This window comes from Camelus bactrianus, chromosome 12 (genome assembly GCF_048773025.1).
Source record: "Camelus bactrianus isolate YW-2024 breed Bactrian camel chromosome 12, ASM4877302v1, whole genome shotgun sequence".
Lineage (NCBI taxonomy): Eukaryota > Metazoa > Chordata > Mammalia > Artiodactyla > Camelidae > Camelus > Camelus bactrianus.
The window spans coordinates 67,841,756-67,867,319 of record NC_133550.1 but is presented as its reverse complement, the minus strand read 5'-3'; the positions used below and the strand labels follow the sequence as shown (position 1 = coordinate 67,867,319).

At 57.0% G+C, this 25,564-nt stretch overlaps 1 long non-coding RNA gene across 4 annotated transcripts; it reads left to right on the top strand.

Moving 5' to 3' along the window:
• Positions 1–51: 51 nt before the first annotated feature.
• Positions 52–25,457, top strand: LOC105073013 (uncharacterized). 4 transcript variants are annotated; one of them, XR_012511008.1, is made up of 5 exons: positions 79–266; positions 2,408–2,508; positions 4,037–12,040; positions 12,487–18,310; positions 19,749–25,457. It is a non-coding gene; the product is annotated as an uncharacterized LOC105073013 (long non-coding RNA). The 4 variants fall into 4 exon arrangements; XR_012511009.1 differs by lacking the exon at positions 19,749–25,457 and adding an exon at positions 19,382–19,517; XR_006726778.2 differs by lacking the exons at positions 12,487–18,310; positions 19,749–25,457 and having other exon boundaries at positions 52–266; positions 4,037–4,168; positions 11,943–12,472.
• The last annotated feature ends 107 nt before the right edge of the window (positions 25,458–25,564 follow it).

Below are 25,564 nucleotides of genomic sequence, written 5' to 3'. Positions count from 1 at the left end.
GAAGTCCCGCCTCCGTCCATGGCGCGCGTGACGCACGGCGCGGGCACCTGACGTCACTGAAGGGCGCCTTCGGGGCGTTTCGGCGGAGAGGGTACCGCGGCTGTGGTCTCGTCCGGCTGACTTGCTCGGCCCGGACTCTTGCCCAGGTGTCTCTTACTGGGCGAAGCAGAACAGTGGCCCTGTCCAAGGGCAGGGCGACGCGGAAACCGAAAGCTCCCGCTGCGGGTGGTGGTCGAGGCCGTGTCGCCCGCACTTGGGAGGGACCGGTAAGTACCAAGTGGCCGACTTACAGAGCCGCGGGGTGACAGCCTAACGAAGTGGCCGGGGCAGGGAGGGTGGGGCTAGGCCCGGCTGCGGCTGAGAAAGCGCTGCGCCTGGAGCGAGAGAAATTCCGCTGCCTGGGCCCTGGCTATCGCCGCTTGAAACGTGAAGGTAAAATACACCCAGGATTTCAAAGATTTAGTACAAAAGAAGGAATGAAAATGTTAATCTTTATGGTGGTTACATATTGAAGTGACAATATATTGTGTATGTTGTATTCAGTCAAATGTATTGCTTAAAGTTATTTTCATATTCTTTCTTTTTTTTGAATGTGACTACCAGAAAATTTGAAATTACGTACGTGGTTTGCATTGTATTTCTATCGGCCGTAGACCAAAACTGAGGGTCGGGGACTGGCATTTCAGACTGGAGCTGCAGCATGGCTTTTGGGGGCTCCTGGACACACCTCTGCTGGTTCTTGACTGTATTCTCTGATTACAGATTTTCCATGCCCTCAGCGCTGGGGACCTTGGGGATTCTCTCCAGCTCGGTCCCACTTATCACAAGGATCAGTGAGTGCAGTGACAGCAGGACTAAGAGGATAGAGTTTACAAAGGAACAAATGACAGCAGTTCGTGACTGACTGGATGTAACTGTAACATTTTAGATTTGGTTGCTCCTCATTACTGACCTCATGCTTTCTCATCTACTGTCTCTTAGGGGAAGGAGTAAGAGGGAGACCAAGACTGACTTGACGGCTTCAAGACTGTCTCAGCAAAGGATAACTCCCACCGCTGACAGAAACATCAAAGCAAGCAGTGAGCCTGTTTGGAACCAAGTTTAGGATTGGTTTATGATACGTTGGGTTTGAAGTCAGATGTGAGGCATCAGCCAGGCACTAGGTTAGAGGACATATTAGTCCCCAGATGAGGAGACAGGGTCAGACAGGGGAGGACAGGCCTGAGTGAAATCCCAGAACCAGTGGTCAGGCATAGGTCAGCAGTATGAGCAACGTAATCAAAAAACAGTCAAGATAGAATCTCCAGAAAACGCCAGGGGCATGGTAGGGGTGGACGTGAAGGACTCTCTGGTGGAAGGCCGGGCGTGACACCCGGGGTGCGGCAGAGGGAGGCTAGGAGTGGGACTGCGCGGGAACCAGACGACAGATGTGGGAACACAGGGAAAAATGTGCAGAGCCTTCATTCATCTGTGCGACAAAGAACGATTGAGCAGGGGGAAGGTATAGCTCAGTGGTAGTGCACATGCCTAGCATGCACAGGGTCCTGGGTTCAATCCCCAGTACCTCCATTAAAAAAAAAAAAAAAAGGCTTACCTTCTCTAAGATTTAGGTGAATATAAAATTACAACCAAGGACGTACCATTTCACACTTAACAGGCTGGCATAGTATCTCACAATCTTGTCAGTGCCAAGTTGACGAGGATGTGGATTCATGAGCAGTGCAGAGTGCTGATTCACTGCTGATGGGACATAAATTCATTCAGTAACTTTGGGAGGCCGTAAGCAATTTCTAGTAGTCGCAGGTACGTACATTCTACAGCCCAGCGATCCCACTCCTTTGTGTACCCTCTAGCGACTTGCCTGTGCACAGAGACAGGAACGTTCATTAGAAACGTGGCTCCTGGGGAAGGCTGATCGATCACACTTAGTGTTCCCGAGAACGCTTTATGGTAGTAAACATGAATAAGTTGCACATGTCAACAAATGGATTTCACAAGCAATTTTGAGTGAAAAAAAGTTGACTATGAATGCACATGGTATGATACCACGTAATTCCCTTTTTTTAAGTAAAAATACGGAAAGCTAAATTAAGGAATGTGGTTGCCTCTGTGTGCTGCTGAGAACGTTGAGGAATTCAGAGAAGATTCAGTTGTATTATGCTTCATTTCTTGAGGCAGATGGAGTGCATTCAGGTGTTTGTTTTATTCTTTATGGCGTTCTGCATGTGTAAATTGTTTTGTGATACGTTAAAATATAATTATGGAGCTCCTACCCTGTCATGCACTGAGCTGCTGTAACTTTTCTAGTTGGAAAAGGCAACTGTAAATGATGCGACAGTGAATGAATAGCCCTCACTGAGGCTCGGGGAGGCAGGTCGACTGATACGACTTGGGGCTGCTGTTTCAGGTGGAGGAGCTGCGACAGGACAATGCAAGGAGCCGTTCCAGGTAGAGGAAGCATCATCGCTGAAGCAAGGAGACAAGAGAGGACTGGACGCTGCGTAACAGGTGGTGATCTAGGGTGGCTCCATCTGTGATGCAAGTTGGGTCCCTGGGAAACAGGTGGTGAGATGGATATTTGCATGAAGGTGGCTCAGTGGGGAGAAGCTGAGCTGAGGGGCTGCCATGGAGCATCAGGCCAACCCAGGAGGGCCCCGGAGGTGTCTTGAATTGAGATGAGCAGGTAGAGCGTCTGTACGGCTGCACAGACCAGTCATCGAATGTGGGCTGCCCCTGGGAAGAGGAGGAAGTGCCCTTCTGCTGAGCGCAGTTCCTAAGGAGGGACTTACTGCTGAACCAGCAGCAGCCGATACTCCCCGCCCTGAGGGAAATGAGAGCCTCGGTCTTCCAGGGGGAGTCTGGGCAGCAGAGGGCAGCGTCTGCCGCTGCCCGCCCTGTGCACCACTCAGGTCCACTGGCTCCACGTAAGTTGGCCATCTAGCAACATCTCCAGGACTCCGGTTAGTCCCTTTACTGGGGAGACTTTCAAGAGGATCCTGGAGCCACGACAGTGACCCGTGCTGTCCCTCCACCATTACCTGTTGTAGACTCCCTCCCCCACCCCCACCCCAGTAGCACCTCTGCTGGTCTAGGTTTCTTAACCTATTGGATGACCCAGTCTCTCATCCGAGAGGCCTCACAGCCACTGGTCTCGTCAGAGAGGCCTCACGCCCTTCTCAGGTCATGGCCGCTGGACTTGCCCATATTCCATCAAACCCAGTGGTTCGTGTAGATGCCAGAAGCGTTCTCTGCCCCCACCGTGCGGTAGCATCCTTGCCTCCTCCAGTGTCAGAAGACCCCTTTCCTTGCCTGCTGCCTCCTCTTGGCACAAGGAGCCCAAAGCGAGTAGGCAGCAGCCGTAACTTTTAAGCTCAGTGAGACTTCCCGCGTCTTTTTCTGGAAGTGCTCCCGTGCTGGGATTGGGAACCTCCAGGAGAGGCCAGAACGGGGAGGACAGGAAAGACGGATGCCCCTGAGAGTGATGAGAGTCAGGGCCTCCTGCTCCCCCCGGCTCCCACAGCCCTGTCCTCACTGAGAGGATCACAGCACTGTGCAGGCTGGACGCTGCGTCCTGAAGGCCGTGCTCCGTCCTTGCAGGTCGCGGGCTCCGAGCGGAAAGCCTGTTTCCTTGCTCTGTCAGGCCACAGCCTCAGGGTGGGGCAGGATATGTTGTAGGACCAGTGGGTCCAGTGGCCATGGGCACAGCACCACCACCTCCTTGGCTGTAGAGTGGGTTCCCTGAGCCGGTGCCAGGCCTTGCAGGGCCTCCTGTAGGTGGATCAGACACTCAGACCCACACACAGAATACGTGTGCTCAAATCAAACACAAACAGAGGCCAAACTGGAAAATTCCCTGAGCAGACAAAACCAGTTTAGTCATACAAGCAAAGCTTAATTCAGCTTATTTTCCAAGACAAGTGACGCTAACGTGACCTGGGTCACTTCTTGCTTATTTGTCTGAAAATCATAAGCGAAACTTAAGTTGTTCCCCAAAGTTGATATGAGGTGACCACTGACCAGTTCTCTTTTATTTAAGGAAATTGTAGCCTGTCACTGTGGAGCGCACTCACTCACTGCCTTCAGACCATGTGGGCGGCTTCGTAACGTCCCTCTGAGCCTCGCTCCACATCTTGGTTTGGGTGAGCCTGGTTTGCAAACTATCCTTCTGGTGAGTGCTCGATAAACTTACTACTTCCTACTTCAGTGATTTCGTTGGTTTTACTTGTTTTTTTCCCTGAGCTTTTGACGTGTCAGTGAATCGCTGGCGCCTGTCACTTCCACTCACATCCCTCATGACCACCCCAGTCAAGAGATGCTGGGAAGCGGAGGTTTTGACGGGGTGTCCACCCTTCCACCTAAAACTCCCAGGCTTTGTTGTTGGAGAGTGGTTGGGTAGGATCCTGGTGGCCAGAGAGGATGCCCAGGGCAAGGGGGGCCCTGAGTGCCACCTGAAATTCAGAATGCAGAGCTTCCCTGCCCAGCTCCCAATCCCCCTCTCCCCACCCACCCGACACCGCGCCGCACACGGACCTCATCCTAAGGCAGTGTCTCCTGTCCCAAACTCTCCGGGGGTCCCCCATCAGCCGTGGCTCCTGAGCTTGCTGCCAAAGATCTGTGTGTGTGAGCCCACTCGCCTTCTACCCCTCCACTCAGTAGCTGAACTTTCTGGCCAAACCAACTGTCAGTGTGGGAAAAGCGCGCACTGCTTGTCTGTAGAGGAGACAGGAGTCTGAGTGAAAACAAGAGCACTGACAGGAGGAGGAAGGAGGCACATGCGCCCCGCCCCCGTGCACTGCGTCTTCCCCTCCGTGACTCAGCTCCTTCAGCCTCTCCCTGCCCTTCACCGGCACAGACGGCCACGCCTGCGTGGAGGGCCCGCCCCCGTGGCCTGCGCCCCCACGTGAAGGGGGGGGGAGTAATAGTTGCCTTCCTTTCCCACATTTCCCAGTGCTGCTGTGGCAAATTGCCCCGGACTAAGTGCCCGTAAACAGCACAAGCTACTCTCAGCCCCGGAGTTCAGAAGTGCAAAGTGTGGGCAGGGCTGCCTTCTTCTGGGGGCTCCAAGGGAGACTGCTTTCTCCCTTGTGGCCCTGTCCTCCATCCTGAGAGCGGGCCCCTCCAACCTCTGCCTCCGTCGTCACGCCGTCTTCTCTCACCAACGGCTCCCAGGCACTCTCACAAGGACGTGCCCAGGGAGCCCGGGCTGATCTCCCCATCAGGGCCCTTAACCGAATCACACCTGCAAGCACCCTTTTGCCATATACAGTAATGCTCATAGTTTCCAGGGAGCAATGTGCAGATCTTGGGGGGTCGTTATTCAGCCGACCACAATAATTCATGACCTATAGCAAGGGTCCCCACCTTCCCACCATGAGAGACAGGGCCTCTCCCTCCCGCCCCCTCCCCTAACTTCAGTTCAGCTGCTTTCAGAGTTGAGGGTCTGCACCTAGCGACATCCCAGTCCTAGTACAACTAAATTCTCCACAAGTTGGGATGTTGGAAGTTGCAGAAAAGACAAAATCCAGTCCAGATCAGCTCACACTCTAAAGGGAGTGTCTTGGCTTGTGTACTTGGCCATGTCCTGAGGGGACTGTGTGTTTGGAGAAGGCGCATGACCATTGAGGTCACCAGGTGCCTCTGCCGGCCCGCTTGGGTCACGTGCCTCCCCTGAACCAGTCACTGTGGCCTGGCGATACCACACCGGCGTGGTCAGTGAGTGTGCCTCTGTGTAGCTGCCATGGGAGTGGACCCTTCCCAGTTTGGTGGCCGCTCCCCAACCAGGGAGGGCTGGCACGGACACTGGGGAGGACCTCAGTATCTCCTGCACCGGCACCAGCCCCTGAGGCAGGGGCCATGCTGACAAAGCGATTGATTTGACCCCTAAAAATGCCACCTTGTTTGTGAATGTTTTTGTAATTGGACAGAATATATGCCGCGTATGGCGTACAGTGTACGCCAGTGCCAACATGTGGAAATCTGAGAAATGAGGAAGTAGAAGGCCCCAGGAGGAAGCAGTCTGATTTTTTTTTGATGAAGTATATATTTTAAATGTTTGAGTAAATACATCAAAGGGCACAAAGAGGAAATACAAGTGGCAGATGGTCAAATGAAAATGGGACTTTTTAATTTAAAAAAATTTAAAAAAATAAATGAAAAAGTAAATGAAATACCACTTGCCAGTGGGCCGGCGAAGATGGAAAAGGGTGATGCTGGTAACGGTGTAGGAGCGGGTCACAGCGGCGGCGGGGTGTCAGCGGCATCCCGCTGCTGAGGATGAGCCCAGAGCCCTGGGCGCACGCGCACACCTGGACACTGCGGCCGCCCTCCTGGGAGCTCGTCCTGAGGAGGTGGTTGGGCAGATGGCTGAAGGTACGTGCTCTCTGTCAACTACTGAAAACAGTCGAAAGTTGGAAACAATCTAAGCGTCCCACTACAGACGAGATGGGTTAAATGAATTGCGCGGCCACCACTGTGCCACAGCGCAGCCATTAAAAATGATGATTTCCACCTCTGTTTTTTTAACAGGGTTGCTCACAGTTTATTGTTAAGTGGACAAGGCAGGTTACACTCTTGTTGGAAAAAGTTTAACATGTACAGACAAAAGAAAATTCTAGAATGTCACTGGTTCAGTTAAGATGTCTCTAGACGAAGAAAACATAATCTAGCTGATTTAAACGCTAAAGGGGATTTACTGGTTCGGCAACTAGAAAGTCCAGGTGCGAGAAGGGCTTCTGACACAATCCAATCCGGGCTGCAGGTCCGTTTCTCAGCGGTGGTCTGGATTCTGCCCCTCTTTGTGGGCAGACTTGGTCTTCAGACTGGCTTCCCTCGTAGTCACAGCATGGCTGCCAGCAACCACCAGGACTACGGGCTTCCTTAGTCACAGCCAGGGGAGTGAGAGTTCTGCCTCCCAGAGCTTCACTCCAGTGAGGCCACCCCTGAACCAGCCACAGTAGCCAGGAGGGTGCCCCGCACTGCTCAGTTTAGACTTCAGATACTTGCTGTCCCTGAGGCAATTGCTTTGTAAAGGATCATAGCCTTACTCTGGCTGAGGCCAGTTGGGGCCCATCCCTGGAGCAAAGCAGGGGGTCAGCCCCTCCCAGACCCCATCGCCACTACAAAATGGGGTGTGAATTGGATGGATGACCACATGACAGCCACCACAGGAAGGCGTCAAAGTGCTTACAGTGGTCCCCGGGGGGGCAGAGGGACAACAGGAAGTCACTGGCTTGGGCAGGGCTGGGCAGGATAAGGGCTGGACCTGGGGTGGAGGAGGGGCGCCCCAGGGGACAGCCCCAGGGCCAGCCTCTGTGTAGGAATCCTCAGTCCCTTCCCAGAGCCAGCTGAGTTCTTCCCAGCTGTGCTTCCTCCTTCACACGTGGCCCCCTGGTCTCCTGGCCCCCAGCCCACCTCAACCTTCACGACTCCAGATCCTTCCCAGACACCAGGAAGCAAGAAGGCTCTGCTCGGAGGCTAATTCCCTTGATGCAGCATTTTCCAGCCATCTCTAGGTGGCGCAGAGTGAAGCAAGATTTGGGCCACGGGCAGCCAGGAATCAGCCACAGGCAGCAGAATTATCAAGCACGGGAGGCTGCTTGGAATGGTGCCTGGTCAGGAGGAATGCATCCGGGTTTGAAGTGAGATGCCTGGACAGAGTTCTAGGAGCCTCGTGGGAGCCAGGCCCTGGGTGCCCTTCCCAAACCCTCCAGGGCTTCCCAGGTCCAGCAGCCTGCTGTGCGCCCCTGGCAGAGGGGAGCCCCAGCCTTGAACATCAGGCAGTGTGTAGACAGTGGTGGCCAGCAGGACAGACGTCCAGGCCAGCAAAGGCGAGCAGAGAGGGGTCTCTGGCAGGGGTCCACGATGCCAGGCGCCCTCCCAACTGATGGGCCTGGCAGCACCAGCTGGGCCCCCCGAAGTCACCTGTGGTGCCTCCTCTGTGCCCCTCTTGGCTAGAATCTGTGAGTCCCTGCGGCAGGCTGTGTCTGCATGCCCGCTCCCACTCCTGCCCCATCACTCTGGCTGTGGGGGTCTCAGGGGCTCCCCCAACTAGGACCCCTGTCCCAGAGGGGCTGCGTCAGGCCTGGGACCCCCTCATCCCTCCCTGGCCCTTCACCCCGGCCCTTCACCCCAGCCCTGCTGCCGGGTCCGTCTTGGCCACGGGATCTGCTCAGAGGGAGAGCTCTTGCTCTGCAGCTGGGCCACGTGGCTTATAAATGTCAGTGTCGAGTCCAGGAGAAGGGGCACTGCTTGGGCAGGCCCTGTGCAGGACATGGGAGGGAGGGAAGGAAGGGGGAAGATGCCTGAGCAAGCCCCAGCGCCCTCTGGCCTCACGTTCCCCATCTGTAAAACAGTGTCATAAAGTACCTCACGGGGTTCTCCTTCAGCTCAAAGGAGAGGGGAGGGAGAGGGCAGGGGCAGAGAGGAAGGAAGTAGGGAGACTGAAGCCCCAGGTGAGCTGCTGAAGGGCTGCCTGGTGGGTCACTCCTGGGAGCTGTTAAAGCCCGGCTGTGGCCCCACGTCCCAGCACTGCCACTCTGGGGCTCCCAGCCAAGGCCGGGCACTGAGCACCTGTCGAACCTGGCCGAGTGTGGGCCCTGCCTGCTTCCCTGTTTCCTCATTTCCTCGGTCACTCCTGTTAGCCGCTGACCCCAGACGCTCCTCCACGGCTGCCCGCCTTGGCCACACCCAGCGTCCACCAGGCCAGGCGTCCTGCCCAGGGCCCGGCGGGGCTGTGGGAGCCGAGACGGGCCTGAGTCATCGCACTCACAGGCCACCCAGGGCGGCACGGAGGAGGAACCGATGGATTCGGAATTGGGAAGAGAGACTGGGTGTGTTTCCCCTGCCGTAGGACTGTCTGAGCTCCTTCACAGTAACCACCCACAGAGGCAGTGCCCGCCACCTGGAGTCCTGCCCCCGAGGCCCCCGCACCCTGCCGCACTGGACGCCCGGGACCCACGTCCCACGAAAGCTCCCCAGCGCCCCTCTCCCTTTCTCTCCTGTGCACCCCTGAGTCACAGGCACCACACCATGTGCAGCCAGAGAGCTGGCGGGGGGTCAGGTGGCCCCAGCTGCATGTGATCCAGATGCATCCCAGCCCCTCCCCCAGCCTCACCTTCCCCGCTGTGAACTGGGGGTGATGACCACAGCGTTCTTCTAAAGCTCAGAGGGGACAGTACGTGGGAAATTGCCTTGATGAGATGCCGGCGTCACACCAGGGATTTTGATCGGTTTGGGGGTGAAGGCAGGCCTGCCGCGGGATGGGACCTCCAGCACTCGGGAGTCCTCTGTGAATAGCTGAGAAATCAGTTTACGTGACCCTGAAGCCCATCCCACTTCACCACAGCACACTGACTTTCCTCTCAGGCTCCGACCAGGCCTGCAAGCTCCCGGGGAATTCCTGCCCCCGCTGTGTGGGTGGGGAGCCCGGGGTGGGGAATCAGCTGGCCCTGACTTGCAGGCTGTTTGCCCCCATGGGGGAGGTGGCAGCATCCTTTAAATGTCTTCCTGTGGATCTGAATTCACGCTGTGACTCATGGTCATGCCAGCTTCCACCTGTTTCTTTCTTGAAAGAGGAATAGAGTGAGGAAAGGGTGAATTTTTTTCCTGCAGGAGTTTAAGCAGGAGACAGAGCAAGCTCTGTGCACCTGGAACTCAGGCCTTTCCTACCCACTGCTTCCCGAGAGGTCGGAGCACAGAGTGTGGGAGGCCCTGGGCCGAGTGCCAAGGGCCAGGAAGTGCCCAGGAGACTCAGAGTGTCAGAACCCCCGGGGGCTCCTTACAGTCCTCACTTCTGCTCCCCCACTTTGTGGTTGGGCAAGTCGAGGCCCCAAAACTCGCAGTAAATCTAAGGCTGAGACAGACTCAGTCCCAGCACCCCTGACTCCCCAGCTGGCGTTGTCTCTGCTGCCCCTCCACTCTTAACAGGACGCAGCCCCTAGAGGGGAGGACAGAGGATGGGGCGGGGCGGGGCTGGAAAGGTGATGAGAATGGCCCAAGGTCACCTGGCCAGCCAGCCGAGCAGTCTGGACCAGAGGAAGTCCCTCAGCACGTAGCCAGGGGTCTCTGCCCAGGCCAGCTGCTGTGGGTCCAAGAGGCCAGAGTCGGAGTGGACAGAGAGGCAGAGACCAGCTCCCGGCAGCAGCAGCCTGTACCAGGCCCTGCCCAGCCGTCTACGCGTCAGCTGGCCTCTAGGGCAGGGCAGTGAGCAGGTGGCCCCCAGGCCAGGTGTAGAGCGGGTTCAGGGCCCAGGTGGGGCAGAGGGAGGCAGGACCCCACCTCATCTCACTGAGCAGTGCGAGGACACCCTGTGCCCAGATGGCATGGGGAGCGTGTGGGAAGCGCAGAATCTCACCTCCACCCCGCAGAATCAGGATCCCTGGGGTCTGCGCCTCCCCTGGCCCCAAAGGCTCTCACCCTTGGCCTGCAGACAAGCAGGAGGCAAAGCTGAGTGTGTTCCCATCCTCACAGCCCTCCCACCAGTGGAGGAACGTCGCGTGTGGAATTTTCCACAACCCTGCACCGCCTGTCCTGGGGGAGGCTGTGGGGGATTTGCCGCCCTCAGCTCACGAGCAGCTGCTAATTGGTGCTGCGTGTTCTATTTCTGCTCCGGGCCTAAATGAGGTCACCCAACCGGTGCCGCCTGAGGTGTGTCCAGCTGGAGAGCTGGTGGCCCAGGGGCCCCGCCGCCCGGCTGCACGCTTGGGGAAGGCTGGGGAAGCTGGGTCGGGACAGCCAGGGGTGGCCGCCCACCCGAAATGGGAAGATTTGCCAGGACGTGGGGCTTCAAGTGCCGAGACCAGGACATCCCAGGCAGGCCAGGAGGGGTGGACGCTGCTGGTGTGCCCACTGTGGAGCGAGTCCCCGGCTGAGTTGGTCAGTGGCTGCCCTGCAGGGAGAAAGACTAGGACCCTTCCGGCGGTCACAGAAGCCGGCTCCCCACTGCCTCAGAGCACCCCGCCCGGGCGGCAGCGCAGCGGCAGACCCAGGGCGGGCGCTCGGCTCAGGCTGCGGGGCCGCCAGGACCACCCAAGTGTCATGGCAGCAGGAATACCCAGAGGTCGCTCCTGAGCATTTCTCCCAGAGCTGCCTTGGGCTCCTTCCCCAAAGCCAGTCTCCAAAAGACACGGCCAGAACCCCCGGGTGATCACCGATCACCTGCTGTGTCCCCAGCACCAGGCCCGAGACTCCGAACCTCCTCTTCCCGTCGGAACTGACACTGGGAGCCCTTACGATGTGCCACGTGCGCTGTGTCTGTGATACTATCTGACCCTCACGGCATCCCAGGAGGTCACCTTTAGTATCTGCATTTACAGACGAAGAAACCAAAGCACTGACAGTACGTGATGTGTCCAAGGCGGTGGTTCTCAGTGGGGTGACATTTGGCAATGTCTAGACATTTGTGGTTGTCATAGCCCACCCAGGGGCCCCTCCTGACCTCTGGCGGGCAGAAGGCACTGCTGGACGTCCTCCAGTGCCCGGGGCAACTCTGCCCCAGGGAGTGGTCGTCCCCAAATGTCCTTAGTGCTAAGGTGCAGAAACCCTGGTCCAAGGTCTGCAGCTCCTCCCGGGCTGAGTGCAGGCTTGAGCCCTGAGCTCTCAGCCACGTTGCTCTGTAATCACCAGCCGGGTTGCACTTGTGTGGCAGCTGAGGCTCGGGCGGCTGAGGGCAAAGGCTCAGAGCTGGCACCGCCCCTGTGGGCGCCCTCAGCCCTGCCTCCCCCCAACCCCAGCTGGGCCGTGTCGGTTTCGCTCACGGCCCCTCCTCCGCCACCCTGCCCTTAGCTGTGGTGGGCTACCAGGAGAGTCGTCGCCCAGCAAGGGTTCTCCCGAGCGAAAGAGGCACCTGCTGCATTGAGGCAGTACGGTGAGTATGATCTAGGATTGCCCCCGATCACAAGGACGTGGGGCCCCTGCTCCCGGCCCCTCTCTCTCTCCCTGAGCAGATTCACTCCCATCTGTTCACCAAGGAGTCTGGACATGACGTGGCCTCCAGCCCAGACCCACGGCACAACTGCATGCGACATCCCACGGACATCACCAGGTCCAAACTGCTCCTCGCATGTGCTCCCACCCATGTGACAGGCACCCATCCACCCAGACACAGGGTGGCGTCAACCCGGATTCTCTGGTCTCCATCCCGCCCACATCCTGTCAGTCACTGTGCTGGTCATTTCTGCCTTTTACCGCCCTGGCCTGAATTCATCTGTCTGCACCTCTGGTGCCACAGCCACTCTGGGGACACCCTGCTGTCCTGCTGGGCGGCTGCTGTAGGAGTCATTGTGGTCAAATACGCATAATACAAAGTTTGCCATTTTAACCAGTGAAAAGTGTACAATTCAGTGGCATTTAGGACATTCACGATGCTGGGCAACTAGTCCCAGAGTATTTCAGTCACCCCCGAAGGAAAGCTTGTACCCATCAGCAGTACCTCCCCCCTCCCCTCCCCCCAGCCCCTGTCAACTGCTAATCTACTTTCTGTTCCTACAGATTTGCCCTTTCTGGACATTTCGTACCAGTGGCTCGCACAGTAGGTGGTCCTTGGTGCCTGGCTCCTTTCACTTAGCATCATGTTTTCAAAGTCCATCCATGTTGTGTTGGTGCTTCGTTCCTTTTTACGGCTGAACAATGTTCCATGGTGTGGATGTGCCACACTGTGTTTGTCACTTATCTGTGGACATGCGTTTGGGTCATTTGCACCTTTTGGCTATTGTGATTAGTGCTGCTGTGAACATGAGCGTACAAGTATCTGCTTGAGTCCCTGCTTTCACATAACTGCCAGATCATGCGGAAACTCTAACTTGCTGAGAAACTGCCAAACTGTCTTCAACGGTGGCTGCCCCATTTTACACTCTCACCAGCAACGTACAGGGCTCTGGTTTCTCCACACCCACGTCAACACTTGTTATTTTCCATTTTTTAATTTTTATTTATTTTTATTATTTTTTGGTGGGGGAGGTAATTAGGTTTTTGTTTATTTTAATGGAGATCCTGGGGATTGAACCCAGGACCTCGTGCATGTTAAGCATGCACTGTACTGCTGAGCTACACCCCCCAGTTTTGATTTTTTTCAATTTTTAATTATAGCACCTAGCAGGTGTAACATGGTGTTTCACTGTGAGTTTGATTTACGTTTCCCTGAGGACTGATGATATTGAACATCTTTTCACCTGCTCATTGGCCATTTGTAAATCTCTTCTGAAGAAATATCAGTGTGGATTTGATGGTCACCTTGCCCGTGATTCCTTATGTGGTGGTGGTTGTTTCAGATCTCAGTCCTGCCATGATCACTGTGCTCTTGGGAAAGCCTTTCTACAGAGCCCAGCGTCAGACCCTGGAGCTGGAGCTTTCTGGGAACCTGACTCCACACAGCCCCCACACCTGTGCTGCTGCTCCCTCCGCCCAGTGGCAGACATCACCAATCAACTGTGGCCCCTGCACGCCCGGACATTTATTCACTGGGCCCAGCAGCTGGGCAATTGGATGGGTATCTGCCCTGGGGAGCTCATTACGAGGAGAAGAAGAAGAGATGAGTGGACCTAGGTTTTCAGGAGCTCAGGCAGAAGTCTACACTGGGGACAGGGCACCCCGGGGGGGTTCTGTTGTACCCAAGGGGGCACAGAGGCAGTGGTTGGGGTTTGGGGGGCTGGTAAATAGTACCCTGCGCACATTCTGAACCAAGTGAGACGAGACACAAAGACAAACAGATCAAATTGTCAGCTTTATTACTGATAAAGCCAGGCTGACCCACAATGAGATATCCTGCACACCCAGTAGAACGGCTATAACCGAAAACACAGGTGATGACAGATGTTGACAAAGATGTGCAGAAATGGGAATCCTCAAGCCCTGCTGGCGAGGACAAGATGGGACAGCCGCTGTGGAAAACAATCCAGTGGCTCCTCAGTTAAGCACAGAGTTACCACGTGACCCACCAGTTCCACGTCTAAGGGCACATCCTAGAGAACTGAGAACACATTCCCGTAAAAACTTGTCCACAAACGTTCATAGCGCCACAATTCATGCCATGAAAGAGTGGAAACAAGCAAAGGCCCATCAACTGATGAATACATGAAGCGTGGTCTGTCCATTCTCGTCATATAAAGAGAATGGAGACCCAGCGCCTGCTACAACACGATGACTTGTGACAACATTATGCAAGACGAAAGAAGCCCGTCACAAAAGGCCGCATGTTATGTGATTCCACTTACATGAAAGGTTCAGGACAGGCAAATTCATAGAGACAGGAAGTAGATTAGTAGCCGGGCAAGGCTGAGGCGAGGGAAGGCAAGGAAGTTAACTGTTAAGGGGTATGAGGTGTGGACAAAGAGTGTCACTTGCCATCTCAGTGCACAAAGGATGCTGCGGCCATCAAGCCCTCAGCCACTGCAGCCACCCCGGCTGTGCACCCCGAGGGGATTCAGGACAGAGGAAAACAGGACACTGGCCCTAGAGAGTTAAGACACACATCAAAGGAATGATTCCATTAAGCCCAGATGCCGGCACCTTCCCGTATGTAGAGAAGTGCTAAGTTCATTAACTTGAGATGTCTGGTTTTCTCTAACTGGCAGTAATCTTTTGATGTTTGACTACCTGATTGTTCGTTTTGACTTTGTTTTGTTTTTTGTTGGGGTTTTGTTTGTTTGTTTTGCCAAACTTCCTGTATCTCCTGGCTCCTCCCTTGCCTGTTTGGGACAGTCCCACAGAGCTCTGTGAGAGGCTGTCTCCCGGCCTTAAGTCCTCAGCAAGTCCGCTGAATAAAGCATAATTTTCAGCTTTTAGGTTGTGCATTTTTTCCAGTTGACAGATTTCTTTATGGGTGATGAAAATGTCCTAGAACCGATTATGATAAATATACTAATAAACAGTGAGCTGTATACTTTGAAGGAGTGAATTGTATGGTGTGTGAACTATATCTCAATGAAGCTACCACTGAGAAAGCAAAGCTTGGCCCTTGGCTGTGACCTACATATGTGGCCTGGCCCAGCCACCCTGGCCAGGACTTTCTCTGGTCCCCTGTGACCCCAGTTACTTAGCTTAACCCAGACTCTCCCCTGCAATCCTCCCCACCCCCCTGGAGCCATGGCTCCCATGTGCTTTCTGCCTGCTCCTACTTCTGGAGTGACCTTTGCACCCTGGATTTTGAGCCTGGGCCTCTGTGCCTGTCGCCAAGGCTCTGTGTGGCTCTGGCTCCCGTCTAAAACCATTTCCATATAGTACCTTCCTGCCCATTATATTCTCCTTGCCTCTCTAAAAAGTTTTCCTTCATAGTTTTGTCTCTGTGCTGTTTGGGGCATGTCGACAGAAAAAAAAAAGTACAACCCTCAAGCTGAGAGTTACGGTTTATTTGGCAGACTTCCTGAGCCCGGGAGGCGGCCTCCCAGGGAGCGCTGAGGGACTGCGCTGCAGAGGCGGGGAGGAGCCAGGATACACAGGAGCTCTTACAACAAAGACCAGGTAGTCAGAACATCAGAAGATTACTGTTAATTAAAGAAAACCTCTCTCAAACTTCTCAAGTTAAGGAATTTAGCCCTTTTCTTTGTATGGGAAGGTGCAAAAGTCTGGGCTCATTGAAAGCATTCCTTTGATCTGCACCTGAGCTCCCCAGGGCCAGCGTCCTGCTCACACGTCGGGGCGGTGGGAGCGGCTGATGACTGATGGCCACAGCTTCCTTGTGCACTGACGTGGCTGCAGTAGCTCACACTCACAGGCATGTGTACCTACTCACTGCTGCTCTGTCTTCCTCAGTCTCTATCACGGAATAATGACTTTTTAAATCTAGCTTAACTTCTGTGGTTTCAAGTTAGGTGTCACAAACGGGCTGGTCTCTGAATGCTTCTGGCCAGGCTTTGTTGTCCTGCCAAACATTTTATATTTTGGATTGGAATTAGTGGCCAATCTTAAAATCACAAGGTTTCACACCCACACACTCACAAAATGTGGGCTCCTGGCTTCTCTTGAAAGCCCCAACAATCTGACAACAAGGATCCGTTCCCTACGTGGAGCTGAGGGGCCCTGACTCCTGACAAGCAAGGGCTGTCTGGCCGGCCCAGCCCCCACCACGCCCTAACATCTGCCCCAGTCAGTGCTTCTACGTACAACCCCTGACTTAAACTCCACTTTGTTTCAAATCGAAACTGTTCCATTGACTTCCCTGTGCTTACATTTCATTCACTCATTCACTCATTCAGCAATCATTTATTGAATACCTACACTTGGCCAGGCTCTGTACTGGCACCAGGAACACAAAATTGAAAAAGACAAGGCCCCGGGCCTCCGGGGCCTCCCGGTCTGTGTCACCTAGGCCTCTTCGCAGCCTCGCCGCCTGCCTTTCACTCCAGCAGCTGCAGCACCACAGGTGCAGGTCTAACAACCTTCCTGCCAGGCTCAGCCACACTGGGTGCCGCCTCTCTGCCCCAGGCTTCTCTCACACCAGGCACGTGACGTCCACAAGAGAAAAGGCCGGACCCTTGCAAGAGCAGAGCCAAGTGCAAGGACGCGCACACCCTGGGCTCGGGGGGAGCCTGAGGATGGACGTGGGGCGGGCTGACCCCGGGGCCCCACCGACAGGGCTGCTGGCCAGCGGGATGGAGCCCGGCCGCAGGAAGGGCTGGCCGGCGCCACTGCCCCCAGGCCCCTGCTCCTGCCCCCAGGATCGCTCCCCCAGATAAACCGCCCGCTGGGCAGCCGTGTTCTCTGTGCTGGTTTGCGCAGTGTGCCTGAGACGCAGCCCGGCAGAAAGGCGGCACGGGCAGACACGCAGGGGGCTGACATGTCGCAGGAGCACTTGAGGTGTGACGCCAGCGGGCAGCAAACAGTGGGGCGGGCCCGGGAGACGTCGCCCAGCTGCTGTTCTTCCAGCAGGACTGCAGACCACAGAGCAGGCGGCCGGGGCCCCAGGGCAGGGGAGGGTGTCCATCTCCCCAGCTTCACCCTTTATACATCTTTTGTTTCCAGAGCAGCCTCTGCCAGCCATATACCTTTGAGATTCGTGTTTTAATCTACCCAAGACTCTTTGCGTAACCATGGCAGACCAGCCCATAATCTCACATACATGTGATCACTGGGGGTCCAGCACGAAGCCTTGCCTTGTGGAGCCCGCATCCCAGCGTGGAGGATGGGCCTCAAGTGAACAACAGAGAAACACCTATGGCCTCAGCAAGTGTTGACAGATGTTCAGGAAAAACAAAGAGGGGCAGGGGTGAGCTCAATCAAGGAGGCGGCAGGCGGGAGTCTCTCACTGGACATGTAAGTAGGCCGGAGGGAAGGAAGATGGGAGCCCTGCAACCAGCTGAGGGTCCAGGGTCCAGGGTCAGGATGTTGCCAAGCCAAACTTGGGTCTGCTAGCCCGCACCCAGTATAGCAGTGTACTGAGCCCGGGTTGTGGGGAAGGCACGCGCAGCGTTTGTTGCAAGTGCCAAGCAAGGAGCCCAGGCCGCTGGTGCTCAGTAGATCCAGACTCCCCGAAGGCTTCCGGGGAAAGGATTTTAGAGACAGGGAGGCCGGGATTGGGTTGGGGGGGAGGTGCGGGGTGTGTGACCAGCTTGTGGACACTGTTCTGATCGGTGGGTGGTGAGGTCATGGGGAGTCAACATCATCAAGCTTCTGGTTCCAATGGGTCTGGGGTCTCCGGGCTTGTGGGCAGCACAGTTAACTTCCTCCCCCTGGTGGGGGTTTCAGCCTCTGCAAAACAGCTCGAAGGACAGGGCTCAGAATATGACCTATAACCTCTGAAGAGGAGCTAAAGGTCCTTGACTTTGCTTTATGACTAAACTTTTTTCTTTTTTACTTGACCATTCTCCTTTCTTTTTGCATTTTCTTTTTTTAAGTGGAGGTGATTGAACCCAGGACCTCGTGCATGCTAAGCACTGGCTCTACCACTGAGCTACACCCAACCCCCTGCATCTTCTCACTTCTCTGATTAAATGTCCTCTTTGGAACGTGGGGAAGCCTAGGAGACTAAAGTTTTCTACAAACAAGAGGCAGGCGGAGGGCACGGTGGAGGTGGGGAGAGGGGGGGAGTCTGTTCCAGGAAGGCCCAGAGGGTCCTGCTCGGTTACTAGGACAGAGTCGCAGGCAAAGACCCTGAGGTGGGATCATGCTTGGAGGTTCAAGAAGCAAGAGACCAGTTGCCTAGAAAGCTGAGCCAGGAGCAGAGAGGAGGCCCAGGCCACGCCCAGAGGGCTCTGAGGGTGCAGGGGAAGAATCTGGAAGGAATCTGGATTTCCATTTGAAAAGGACCCCTCTGGCCACCGAGTGAAAGCTGGGAGCTCAGCGTGTTGGAGGAGTTCTGCAGGACGCCCTCCGCTCCCAGGTGTGTTTATATCCCCCCCCCCCCCCCCCCAGTTCTAGGTGCGCTTGTTAATCTCGCTCCTGAAGCCACAGCAGTTTCCTGTAAGGAGTTCTGGAGGTAAGATGCAAGACTTGTACATTTCCCTAAGGCTGGCCTGTCTGCCCAGCTCCCTTGTCACCTTCCCGCTGGCAACCCAGGCAAGCAAAGGACCCGCGTAGGGACCTAAACACAGCTCCTGCGGCCCTGGGACATTAGGGCATCTCAGAAAGGGTTTAACGGGTTCTTGTTTATCTTTTTGTTTGGTTGTTTGAGGAGTTTTTGGATGTTTTTAAAACAGAAACAATGTTAAAGTCACTCTCTGTTGCTGATGTGGGGGTCTGCCTCTGGAAACAGAAAGCCTGTGTGTTTTAGCTCAGATAATGCGGGGCTCAAATACCAGCTCCAGCAGCAGGCGGTCCCTGAGCCTCCACTCCCTCAGCTGTAAAGTGGAGCCCACTGGTCTTATCTCCAAGGGGTGCTGGGAGGGGTCTGACTGACACAGAGCAGGCTGTCACTTCAAGGTGGGCACTGCTACCACCGCAGCAAATTGTGAAACGCATTCTTCTATGAGGACTTTCATCATTGACCCTGGGCGCCTCCGGCCCTCTCAGCCTTCCAGCGCTCCCCTGGTTCCCCTTCCAGACCTCAACTCCACGCCCTCTCCCAGGGGGCCTTGTGGACCCTGTGGACCAGGGGGGATTCTCTGCTAGGTGCTCTCAGGGCCAAAGCTGGCCGTCCCTCCTGGTGCTAACCGCAGGCCCTCATGAAACATGCGTTCCTGTGATGATTCGATTATCCAGGCCCACAGGGAGCTACATGCAGGCACCTTGTCCAGCTCTGACCCCGCACATGTCAGGACCTGGCACACAGTAGGGCTCAGTGAGCATGGGTCAGAGGAATGGCGACTTCCTGGGCTTCTTCAGAGGTCGCTGCCCCTCTCTGGCCTCAGCTTCTCCATCTGTAAAGGGGGTGGGGCGAGCTGGTCCAGGTTCCCTGATCTGAGCCCCACGCCCCAAGTTCACAATTGGTGCCCTTCTCCCCTCTGGTCTTCAGGCCTGCTACACAAACGTGCGTGTGAGGTGCAGCTCCCAGCTCACCCTGTATTCTCTTTGGTGTCCCTCCGGCCTGTGTCCTCCGGCCAGCCAGCACCGCCCAGCAATCTTTTCACCCTGGTGTGTCTTGCTTCCACAGTAGCTGATCTCAGTAATTGCCTAAGATGGGCTTGTAATTTATATTGTTTCCATTGATTTTTCTTCTTCCTCCTTTGTTTTTTGTGTATGGGGTTTTTTTTGTTTTGGTTTGGTTTGGTTTGGTTTTATTTTTGGACTCAATAGTCGCTTCCTTGTTTCTTTCAAAACTTCTGGACTGAACCCAGATTGTGTTTGTTTATTCCTCATCTTTAAGATCGTTTTTCCTCCAGGTGGTGTTTGCGTTTTCCTGGGTCCGTCTGAAGCAGGCTTTCTCTTCCTCCTTGGGGTGCACAGGCTCCAAACGCTGCCCCGTGCCCAGCCTCCTGTCCCCAGAGCCACCTGTCTCCTGTCCCTGGTTAATGGAACTTAAGTGCTGCCCTCCCCCACCATGGCTGACTCAGATCACCTGTCTCCCAAGCCTTTGTAATTGCTTCTATTTTTTCTAAACCTTGAATATAAAAAGGCAAATACACATGCGTGCCGAGCGAGCTACCCAGCCCCCTCATCAGCCTGAAAATCCCAGTTGACGGCTCTCCTGTGTTATCATCGCCCCGGCTGTGTGCCCGGCAGCCCTGGGCACCAGGTCAGGCTCCCCACCCCCACATCCCACTCCACACAGCCAAAGGCCACTCAGCAGCATGTGGGGTCATAGATGTCACCATCTATGGCAGCCTCTGGGGTACTCCTCCCCCAAGCCCCCAAGGCTGGACACTGTGGTAGCCCCCACCCTGGAAGGAGTCAAGGCCAAGCTGCATCAAGCAGCAGTGGACTCCACTCCAGGCCTGAGGGAGGGGAGGCCTGCGTGCAGATGCCTCTCAGCCTTCCCCGCCCCTGCCTTGGGTGTCCCCTGCCTCTAAGGACCCCAGCAGCTACACACGCTCCTCCAGCTGCAGAGATAGGGAGGGGAAGGCTCCCTCCACCCTGAGCAGGCCCAGAATTCACCCTACAGGAGCCGGCCTTTTTCTCAGGATGGTCTGCTGCCGAGCAAACTATACCCAGGCAGGCTGGGCCTCGGGGCCTCCTAACTGCTCCCCGTGGGGAGATGAAACCTGGAATGTTGCCGACAGGATGGCTGGGGGTGGCAGGGGTGGTGAGGCAGCCTTCGAAGTCTCACAGCCCCGTGTGTCATTCCCCATTCCAGCCCTTGCCACTGGGTTAGGCCCAGGCCCTAACCTCGCGGGGGCTGTCTCCTCACCTGCAGAGCAGTGTCACCTTGAAGATTAAGTGAGCTGTTGCTAAATACAATGCCAGGCATCCTGTCAGCACCCAACCCAGGCAGGTCCCCCAAGTAGGCCTGGGGAGCCCATGGGGTCCAGACTGAACCCCATCTGGCCTTCAGTGTCCCCCCAGGGTGCACTGCTCTGCATAGTACCCAGGTGTGCAGGCATCTCTGATCCCTGGCCACCTGCGGCCTTATTCTCCACCAGCCCCACCTGACTGGCCCTTCCAGCTCAGATCCGCTCTCTGGCCACCACCCCAAGAGCCACCCTCCCCGCCAGCCCAGGCTTGCGGCTTTCCCAGGTGGGCAGGTCTGAGTGAGGACCCACCAGAGCCAGTCAGGCAGGAGGGTCCTGTGTGCCCCGCTGGAGTGCCCGGGGCTGTCCCTGCTGGGGCCTAGGAGGCGGCTCCTGTGTGTCTCTCCTGGCCCCACATCTCAGACTCTCCCACCATCTAGTTACCTTTCTGTAGGCCTCAAGCAGGCCAGCTTAGTTTTGTGGGCCTCCAGTCTTTCCTGGTCTAAAATGGGGCAGAAGACTCTCATTTCCGGAGGTTGTTCTCTGCGTCACATAAGCAACGTAGGGGAGGGCGTTTTGTAACTTACTGGCTTACTCTCCCCAGAGCACTTCTTCCAGGCGGTCAGCCCTGACGGACAGCAGGTGGCAGCTCCTCCTCCTGCACGGAGGGCGGGGGGCAGTGTGGCGGGCAGGGGCAGCCAGTGTGCGGCTGGTGCAGGTGTCCTCCCTCCCCAACCCAGCAGCATTCTCATGTCAGGTCGGGCGCTGACTGCTCGGTGAGGAAGTCAGGGAAGATAAGCAGGTGGCTGTCACAGTAAACACGGCCAGGGGCTCCGGGGACAGAGGCAAAGTAGGTCAGAGGCCACGGAAGGGATGGCACTAGAAGGAGCTGCCCGTGCCAGGTCCCCATTGGCGGCCAGCGCTCTGTGGCAGGAGGGGCCCGTGGGCACCTGGCATGGATGATGCAGTGGGCGGGATGCTTATGGGTGTGGGGTGGCAGTACTGGGTGCCTAGACAGTGTCTCAGCATCCCGGCCGCCCACGTGGGACGTCACCTGGGCAGCTCCAGTGCAGCCCAGGGGCGTGGGCCAAGGCTGGGCAAGCTGTTCGGCCTAGACAAGCTGGCCAGTTCGGGCTGCAGGGCAGTCGGGCCACCAGGCAGCAGCCCACGCCTGCCGACTGGACCCAGCACCTGGCAGGGGGCACGGCAGGGCCTGGCCTATCGATCGGGGCTCTGGGCTGCTGAGCTGAGCCCACGCTGTCTGGCCTAGCTGCCTGCCAGGGCACATCTAAGCCCCAGTGAGGAACGGGCCAGCTGTGCACACACGAGGTTAGCGACAGGCTGGGGCCCCAGCATTGTCATTCTGCAGAGCTGCAGGCTGAAGGGAGGCCCCATGCGGGTGAAGCCCCAGGGAGTCAACCGCCCAGGGATCCACCTGCCTTAAAGAAGGCGGGGGAGGGGGCTTCCCAGGCAGACAGGCAGGAAGAGCATTTGGCCCGAGCCCAGCACAGGAAAGGGAGAGGCGAGGTGCCTGCGAGACCAGCAAGGGAGCTGAGAGTGCATTCTGAACGCAGAAGGTCGAGGCACCCCTGCCTTTGGAAGTAATCGTTGGCTGCTCTGACTGCCTTCACAGCCAGCTCCCCACTGGGACCTGGCACACAGCAGGGGCCCAGCAGCTGCTCCGGGGCAAAGCTGCCTCTTTCCTTCCATGTCCCCAGAGCTGTGCTCAGAGGCATGGGCCCCCAGCCCTCACTGGGCCCGACCCCCTGCCCAACCCTCTCTGAACTTCTGATTTCAGTACCTTCCCTCCACCCTAGTTTAAGCTTGGGGCCTTGCATTGGCCAGGTCCCTCCCCAGCCAACACCAGGATGACAGCCCCCTGGGGTGGAAGGCCACTGTAGCAGTTTGCCAGGGCTGTAAACTGCCACGGGCCAGGTGGCTTAAACAAGAGAGGTTTGCCTTCTCAGTTCCGGTTCAGAGAGGCTGCACGTCCAAGACCAAGGTGCCCAAAGCGTGCGCTTCCTCTGAGGCCTCTCTCCCGGGCTTGCAGACAGCCGCCCTCCTGCTGCCTCTCCCTACGTCTGACTCTCTGTGCACGGCACCCTGGTCTCTCCGAGCGTCCAAACTTCCTCCTCTAGTCAGACTTCCCGTCACACTGGGCTGGCGTCTACCCATAAGGCCTCATTTTATGTTAATCACCTCTAGAAAGACTCTCTCCAAACACACTCACCTTCTAAGTTACTGGAGATTAGGAATTCAACATGTGATTGAGGAGGGCTGGTCACAGTTCGGCTCATAACAGCCACCATGAGCCCCTGGCCCATGGACTTCCAGTCTACTGAGTAAAGAGAGGCAGGGGTTCCTCGGGGCTCCCCAGTGTTTTGTAGCTGAAGCTGTGGTCTCCCCAGCAGAGCTCCTTGAGGGCAGGGGGGGGGGGTCTGAGTCCTCTCTGCCCCGCCCTCCCCCCACTACAGGATTGTATGACCTGATGCGTGCTATTACAGGATCCTGGGTGAATAACCAGGAGGATGGGAGCCCAGCCCTGGGAGGCCACAGGAAGAGGCCCCCCGCAGGGTGGCTGGCATTCCTGCATCCCTGCCCATCGGCCCTTTCCTGCCATCCCTCTTCGTGAGCCGCAGTGGTGATACCAGCCACTGCCTGACCCTGGCGCAGGATTTCCAAAGAAGTTTCATGTCTACATTTTCTGAGCCTCAAAGCAGCAGCCGTGGGAGGGAGGAGGCAGGGCAGGCCTTTCTGCCATTGGCCACACTGCGCTTGGAGATCAGGTATGGCTTGCTCAAGGGAGGTGGGGCTAGAGAACTCACACCCCACCTTCTGCCCTGTCCTTACTGCTGACTCCCTGTACACGGCCTGAACAGAGGCTGGTCACCCTGGGAGGAGTGAATCACGGGGAACTGGTGGGATAAAACATGTATGTGTGGCTCCCCAGTGCCAGACACAGGCAGCAAGGCCTCGGGCCCACCCTCCCTCCATCTGCAGGGAAGGCTGGTGCAGGAGGAGGAGAGAGGAAGCAAGGCTGAGGAGGGCGGGCTGAGGTGAGAGGGCGCAGGTGGCTGGGGCCCCCAGAGCTGGACCTCTGTCACTTCTGAGCCCCGAGCCTCCACGAGAGCTAGTCAGCATCTCTGAGCAGCAGTTTCTTGATAATGTGGGTCAAATGCACTTGTGGGACTTACTACGCGTCCAACTGTTTTCAGTACTGGGACTCTGGGGACAGACAAGTCCACGTGCTCGTGGAGCTGAGGGGGTGAATGTGCTCTGGGAGGGGGGCTGGAGCCCTGCTGGGGTGAGTGCTCCACTTAGCTGCGTGGTCAGGGAAGGCCCCCTGTGGAGAGGGGTCAGGTGAGCTGGCAGGGTCATAAGGAAAAGAACCTGGGGGCCCTGGGGTGATGCCTCTCAGCAAAGTGCTCAGAACGGCAGCCCCGTCTCCTTGGGCCTGCTCAGGAGGAGAGGGGAGGACTCAGCTGCCAGTCCAGCTTTCTCCCAGGCCCCTAAGAGGAGGAACTCCTCCTCCAGAAAGCCTTCCCTGCCTGCCAGCCTGCAGGCCCCCTACCCGCTGGTGGTTCCGAGGCAACTAACATCCAGCATCCTCCCCTTGCAGCGGGCTGACCATGACCACCTGGGGCCGTGGGACACCCTGAGCTGCTCTCTGCAGCCCCCAGCCCAGACACCTACTCCAGCAGACAGTGAAGGCTGGCTGGACCCTGGCAGGCCTCCAAGCAGTGCCTCTGCTCCTGTGATCAGGATACACCTCCTCAGGGGATCTATCCTCAGACTCACGTGCAGACACAGCGGGATCCTCTGACCCACACTGCCAGTGTCTGAATGCTTATTGCTAAATCCCAGTGCCTAAATCCCTTATTGCTAAATCCCAGTGCCTAAAACTGTCCCCTTAGGAAGTGGGGGTGCAGCAGCGTCTGCCTCAGCGCCTAGTCGTGAGGATGGGCCTGTAAGCAGAGATGGTGCGCAGTTCCCTGCAGGGTCCAATAGGGTCTACGCCGTGGGTACCCGCGGGGCCTTCCAGGTTTATTTATTTCCAAGAGAAGGATAGGGCCAGACGGCCCAGAAGACAGGAGATCCAAGATGCGACTTGATGCCCAAAGTCACACCACCCATGCCGGCCCAGCGGGGATCAGCATGGGTCACCTCGCGCCCGCTGTAAGGCTAGGTCCTCCGCCCTGGGCCCACCGCCTCCCGCCGCGTCTACACGACCGCCCAGGCAGCATTTCTGCTCCACTGGAGGGACTCCGCCTGTCACGACGGCCTGCCAGGGAGGTGTTACTGAGCTCCACGCCCCCGGCGACTGCAGCCCGGACACTATACTGGCCGCGAGGGGAAGCCGCCTCCTCCTGGGCCTGAGCTGAACCTTGCGGACACGCCGGGCGAGCTCACCCGGTCGACGCAGCCCCAACCCCAGCCCAGCCTCCGCCCTCGCCCCCTCCTCGCTCCCCTCCCCCACCTCCCGTCCTCTTGCTCAGTACCCCCCACCCCTCTCCTCCACGACCCCTTACTGTCCCACCCCACCACGTTCCTTCCTCGGGCCCGGCCGGCCCCCTCCCCTTTACCGTGCCCCGCCCCCTCCCCTCCTCCTCCAGCCCCTCTCCCGGTCCCCCGCCCGGTCCTCCCACCGCAGCCCTTCCTCGTCCCCGCCCGGCCCCCTCCCAAGCCAGGATCCCCCCTCGTCCCCTTGGCCCAGCACCCCCTCCCCTGCTCCGCCCCCTCCCCTCCCCCGCCCGGTCCCCCGCGGCCCCTCCTCGGTCCCCGCGGCCGCTCTGCGTACGGGGTGACGCAGC